This window comes from Onychomys torridus, chromosome 9 (genome assembly GCF_903995425.1).
Source record: "Onychomys torridus chromosome 9, mOncTor1.1, whole genome shotgun sequence".
Lineage (NCBI taxonomy): Eukaryota > Metazoa > Chordata > Mammalia > Rodentia > Cricetidae > Onychomys > Onychomys torridus.
The window spans coordinates 33,603,635-33,609,634 of NC_050451.1; the positions used below are offsets into that span (position 1 = coordinate 33,603,635).

At 54.6% G+C, this 6,000-nt stretch overlaps 1 protein-coding gene across 6 annotated transcripts in view; it reads right to left on the reverse strand.

Annotated features, from left to right (window-relative positions):
• Nucleotides 1–5,525, reverse strand: part of Kat6b (lysine acetyltransferase 6B) — a 180,341-nt gene extending 174,816 nt beyond the window's left edge. For 3 of the 6 annotated variants that reach the window (XM_036199060.1, XM_036199058.1, XM_036199055.1), the window contains exon 1: nt 4,822–4,938. The gene's annotated coding sequence lies outside the window, so the exon portion shown is untranslated. Of the gene's footprint in view, nt 1–3,708; nt 3,938–4,821; nt 4,998–5,135 lie in introns of those variants that run through there. The other 3 variants (XM_036199059.1, XM_036199057.1, XM_036199056.1) reach the window with 3 other exon arrangements.
• Between the last annotated feature and the right edge of the window lie 475 nt (nt 5,526–6,000).

A 6,000-nucleotide genomic window follows, 5' to 3' on the forward strand; every position in this document is an offset into this window, starting at 1 on the left:
GGAGAGAACTGACTCCCAAAAATTGTCCCTTGACCTTCCCACATGAATCAGAGTGCATGAACCCACACGGCATGCATACACCCCCATACACACAGTGCATGAACACCCCATACACACAGTGCATGAACCCACACGGCATGCATACACCCCCATACACACACACAAAGTAAATAAATGTAAACAAACTGTTAAAGAACAACATAAAAAAAATCTCTAAGTAGTAAGAAAAGACTCAGTTCCAAAGTAAAAGAGGGGATGGAGTGGAAATTTTACAAATGAGGAAAGCCAAAAGATACTAATACAGAAAAAGCTACTCAACCTGCTTACTACTCAAAATCTAGACTGAATAAAATTTTAAAAGCTAAGCTGGGCAGTGGCGGTGCACACCTTTAATCCCAGCACTCAGGAGACAGAGGCAGGCTGAAGTCTGTGAGTTCGAGGCCAGCCTGGGCTACAACTCAAGCTCCAGGACAGCTAAGGCTACACAGAGAAACCCTGCCTCAAAAAAAAAAAAAAAAAAAAAAAAAAAAAAAAAAAATTTAAAATAAATTAAAAGCTAACAAGACTAGGAGTTGGAAATGACAGAGAAACAACAGGAATGTTCATATATATTGCCCTGCCTATAGAGCTCAATTCCATTCTTGTGATTAAACCTTAAAGAAACCACCCAGTGGTGGTGGCGGCGGCGGCGCACACCTTTAATCCCAGCACTCAGGAGGCAGAGCCAGCGGATCTCTGTGAGTTCAAGGCCAGCCTGGTCTAAAGAGTGATCCAGGACAGGTACCAAAACAACAAGAGAAACCCTGTTTTGAAAAAAAAGAAAGAAAAGGGAAAAAAAGAAACTTACACACATGTGCACCGTGTGCCATGTAGGGATGCTCCAAGCAACTCTGTTCACTATTGCCCCAAACCAGAACCAATACTCAGCAACAATGGAATAGAGGATATGAAAATACGTCCCTCTGCCCTATTTCTATTCTACAAGCAAAATCACTATGACCACACGTTCTTCCCTAACCAATTGACTTCTCTAGATACAATGCAACTGCGCCTGTGCATGTGGAAATCAAAGGCAGATTACTCACAGAACTAGTTTGAAAACTACAAGCCAGACTAGACCCTCTGTTAAGTCTTTTCTAACAGGAAGCGAAGTGTCCAAGGAAAGTGCAGTGAGAAGGCTCAACAGGTAAAGGTACTTGGCAAACCTAAGCGTGTGAGCATGCACACACCCACATATACACTACACTCATGGACACACACACAAAATAAATGTTAAGCAAAGTGATGATGGCAAATGCCTTTAATCCCAGCACTCAGGGCCAGCCTGGTCTACAGAGTTCCAGGACATTCAGAGCTAAAAACACAGAGAACCCTGTCTCAAAAAGCCAAATAATAATAATAATAATAATAATAATAGTAATAGTAATAATAGTAATAATAACAACTTATCAAACTTCCTCCACCCATTTAGATGTCTTACTTCTGACAGCTTCCATTTGTATTCACAAGTAATCCATTAGCCCATAACACAAACTATAATCACCAAGCATCCACCCAGAGATGCTGATGCCGCCAAAAGGCAAAAGTTCAGCTGACCATGTGATCTAAATTCCTCCTTTAAGTTAAAACTTTCTTTCCTTATTTATTGATTTACTTATTTAAACACAGGGTCTTACTTACCCAGGCTTACCTCAAAAGCCAAAGTTGAGCTTGAGGTTACAGGTTCCTTACCCATTTTTTCTTAAAAATAAAACAGCTCAAATTCATTTTGGTACATGTATAATTAATTTATAATAAGGAAGCAATCAAACATTTTACTTCAGAGTTACATCAGAAAATTCAGGGTGTACTAGCATAAGAGGAAGGATGTACTTTCTAAAAACACAATTTATTAAGGCTGAGGAGATGGCTCGGAGTGCATAGCTCGGAAAGCATGAGGACTTGAGTTCAAATCCCCAATACCCTTGTAAAGAGCTGAGCATGGTTTAGATTGCCTGTAATCCCAGCAATGAAGGTTGGAGACAGACAGCCTCCAGAGGCTCACTGCCAGATCAGCCAGCCTACAAAAATGGCCAGTTTCCAGTTCAGTAAGAAACCCTCTATCAAGGCAAGGCTAGGGGAAGGGATAGTGAGGGATGGTGAAGACACTCTATGTCCTGCCCTGTCCTCTGAACGCCTGCACACAAAATGTGCATGCCTGCGTTTGAGTTGTGTGTATACACTGCTTATTGGACTACCAAGAACATTATGCCAACACAACTGATTTCCATTTGCTACTACTATCTCTTGTCAGTTACACATGTAAACTCTCTTTACCTGGAATTTCCTGGTACCCCACCCCAAGTGCTCTTGATTCACTGGTTCTTTTTATGTGTCTGACATCTGTATTTCTTTACCTCTGACTCTTCATACCTCTACTACTCTCACATGTCAACACTCTCTCCCAACGCCGGTGTTAAAACTCCTCCATGGTACAGAGAAAGTCATTAATCTGCCCTTCATCTGCATTTACCCTGCCTGCTCCCATCACTCCCTGAACCCTGCCCAAACAAACCAAAGTGCTAGCAAATTCAAAATTCCCCAATGTCCTTGCCCGAGGTAGCAAGCCTCCAGGTCTCTTCCTAGGACACTCTGTGCTGTGCTCTCCCTGTTCCTACCACACCTTCACGACTTGGCTCAAGTTTGGTCCAGGCAACCCCAGCCTATCAAATGAGAATTTCCAAAACACCTTTCTTGGCTCAATGAAGACTGAGGGCACAGTCCATGAAATTATACCACCCAGACCTTTTGCCCAGTCCTGCCCACTTTCTTCAAGACAGCCGCAGACTTTCACCAATCCTCTGAATCACCTGTCCTGATGAGATACTACGAATATATTTTTGCAAATTAAAAGCAGCTTCTGTCCCATACCCTCCCCACTAGAGTTTTTTCTGCTACCTTAACATCACCTTTTAGAAAGTCTCCCAAGCTTAACTATCCCATCCTTCCGGCTCCTTAATGTTTCATTTACCATCGGGCCAGCAAACCTCTATCCTAACATGAGGATTCAGCCTGATTCTTCTTCCTGATCACAGCAACGATACCTGCCTTATGAGCCAGGACCCGCCCCCCCCCAGTCCAACACCCACTCAGCGATGCTCTCTCCACTCCACATCCACCACACCCCAACTCATCCTTAGTGTGCTCCCAATTAACTGCAACCTCGCGGGTCTACAGTACTTGACCAGCCCTCACACAACCCTAGGTCTCCTTCCCACACCACCAAAATCTCGTCCCTCCCTACTCCCCTTCTACACCTGCTTCTACTCCTCCAGTTTCCCGTCCCATCTTCCATTCTCCAATCCTGCCCACGCCCTCGTCCAGACCCCTCCACCCATCCTACCAGTTCACTCCCGCACAGAAATCCCCTCCCGGCCCCCTCCTTCGGAGTCCTCAGCCCCGCCCTACCTGGCTTTGCCCCGCCCTCCCACTCGTGAGCCCCGCCCCCTGCCCCGGAGGCTCGGCCAGGGGCGGAGCCTGTTCCTCCTCCCCCTCAGCCTCCCCCGCCCCCTACCGTCACGCTCAGGGGCAGCCTGACCCCGAGCGGCCCCGCGGTGACCCTCGCGCAGAGGCCTGTGGGAGGGGCGTCGCGAGTCCGCGGCAACCCCCCGTCGGTCCCCCGCCCGCCCAGTCTCCTCCCCCTGGGAACGCGCGGGGTGGGTGACAGACCTGGCCGCGCGCCACCACCACCGCGCCTGCCGGGGGCGCTGCCGCTGCCTGAGAAAGAACCCGCGGCTGCCGCCTGGAGGAGGTGCCGTCGCCCCCGCCACCGCTGCCGCCGCCGCCAGGGGTAGGAGCTAAGCCGCCGCCATTTTGTGTCCCCCTGTTGTTGTCGTTGACATGAATCCGACATGACACTGATTACAGCCCAATGGAGTCTCATTAAACCCGAGCCGCGGCCCCGCCCCGGCGCCGTTCCATTGGACGAGACCACGAACACTTCAGGCCAACCGTTGGCCTACAGGTCTGTCCGTCACCCGCTCACTAAACACTCTGCCCCCCATTGGGGCAAGTTCCTGCCGGTCATCTCGCCTCCACATAGACACACCTCTCGACCCATCATTCTCCCCCCCACCTCCGGCACCACCCCGAGGGAGGGTCGACTGCCAGTACCAATCAACAGACCGCGGGGCCCGCCTCTTCCGGGCACCTATTGGCCCAGCCCTTTTTCTCTCTCACAGACACCGCGCCACCTCTACTTCCACCTACCCGCCCCCTCTACCTCTAGAAATGGATTGGACCTAGGCGCAGCAGAGGCGCTTGGCCTTATTGGCTGCATACCACGCCAATCAGAAGCCTTTTCCCTCTCCCCTCCCCCACTCAACCCCAAAGCCCCTAGCCCGCAGCTAAAGTTTGTGTGAGAGCTGATCGCTGGCGGCGGCCGCAGCATTTAGGGGTGGGCGCAGGCGGGCGCGCGCGGGCGGGCACGCGAAGTTAAAATTCGAGGTTCTCAGTCCCAGCTCCCGCCGAGGAACGCGCGGACGGGCGCGCCGCCCGGAGCGTTCCATCCCGCCCCCTCCTCCACCCTCTCTCCTGTCCCGTCCCGGGCGACTACTCGCCCGCCCCCTGGCTCGCATCCTACCCCCCCACATACCCCCTACCCTGCCAGCCCCAGGCCGGGTGCAGGCGGAACGATCTCGCTGCAGCCTCTTCGCCATCCCATGCGGAGGGGGTGCAAGCCCCCTACCCGCCGGGCGTGCACCCCCGGCTCCGCACTCGCCCGTGTCTGCAAGCACGTGCACCATTCGCCGCTGCCTCCGGCCACCCCGGTCCCCGGCTAACCTCGCCCGCAGCCCGGCCAATCGCTTGCTGCCCTTTGTTGCTGCAGCCCGGGTCTCCCCGCTGCCTTCCTCAGCCTCCGCCTCGTCCTTTGCCAGCCGCCCGGGTCCGCAGCGCCGCGCTCCCCCCGCCCGGGACCCACCGCCGCCGCCTCCTTCTCCTCCTCCGCCTCCTCCTCCTCGGCTCCGGGCTGCAGCGCACAGAGCCCGAGGCAGCGCCGCCCAGCCCCGCTCCCCCCGCGCCGCCCGCTAGCCCGCCTGGCCCGGCCGGGGGCGCAGCCCGGACCCCGCCCGCCCCAGTCTCCGCCCCGGGGGTACCTGCCTCCGCCCCGGGGGGCTCCGCTCACAGCCCTCGGGGGAGGGCGGGGATGCCGGTGTCCTCGAGAGGATGGGGACGCCTGGGCGGTTTTGGGGCGGGGAGTGTGTCCGCCAGGTCTGGGACTGAGGTGCGGTCTTCTCAAACGCGCCCCCCTCCCGCCGCCGTGGACCCCAAACTTCGTCCTTCTCCTGGGCTTCGTCCCCTCGGGCGACCGCGGCAGTTTTGGGGTGGGGGATGCCTCAGGAGCTGTGTCTACCCTGATCGGGAGGAAGAGGGAGCAGTGACATTCAGCGACTGCGGACATGCATCCTCGGGTGGGAGTGGGGATGTCAGACTCCGGCTGGAGAGGAAAGCTGCCCCTCAGGATGCCCTCTCCCGGCCTGCGAGGGGCTGGCCAGTTCGGAGCTGCGTTCTGGGTGCTTCCTGGACTGTGCAGCTGGATGGCAGAGGGGCAGGGGGTTGGGCGATGGGGGGGGACCGCTGGGGGGCCCTTTCCTCGTCTCTACCCTGCGCTGCAAGGAAGGCTAACGGTGAAGTTCGGTTTTCCAGGCTTCCCCTGGGCCTCCGGAGTTCCTGAGGCCCATACGAGGGAGGCTGGGGGATCCTCTGACCGCACAGGCAAGGCTACTCTAAAACTGCCCACACGCCTCGCAGCGCCCTCCGGACTCTTGGGGGGAAAAATGTCCCTGGCTCTTCCCATAGTTGGGTGGGATGCTGGTAAGGGATACTTAAGAGTATGAGAAAGGTAGGCTTGAGAAAAGGCTCCTAGACTTTCAACATTGTTCCCCTTCCCAGGCCACTGGGGAAACGGGACACCTATGGCCCCGAGAAAGCCAAGTTTCCCGCGTGCTGGCCAGGGTGGAA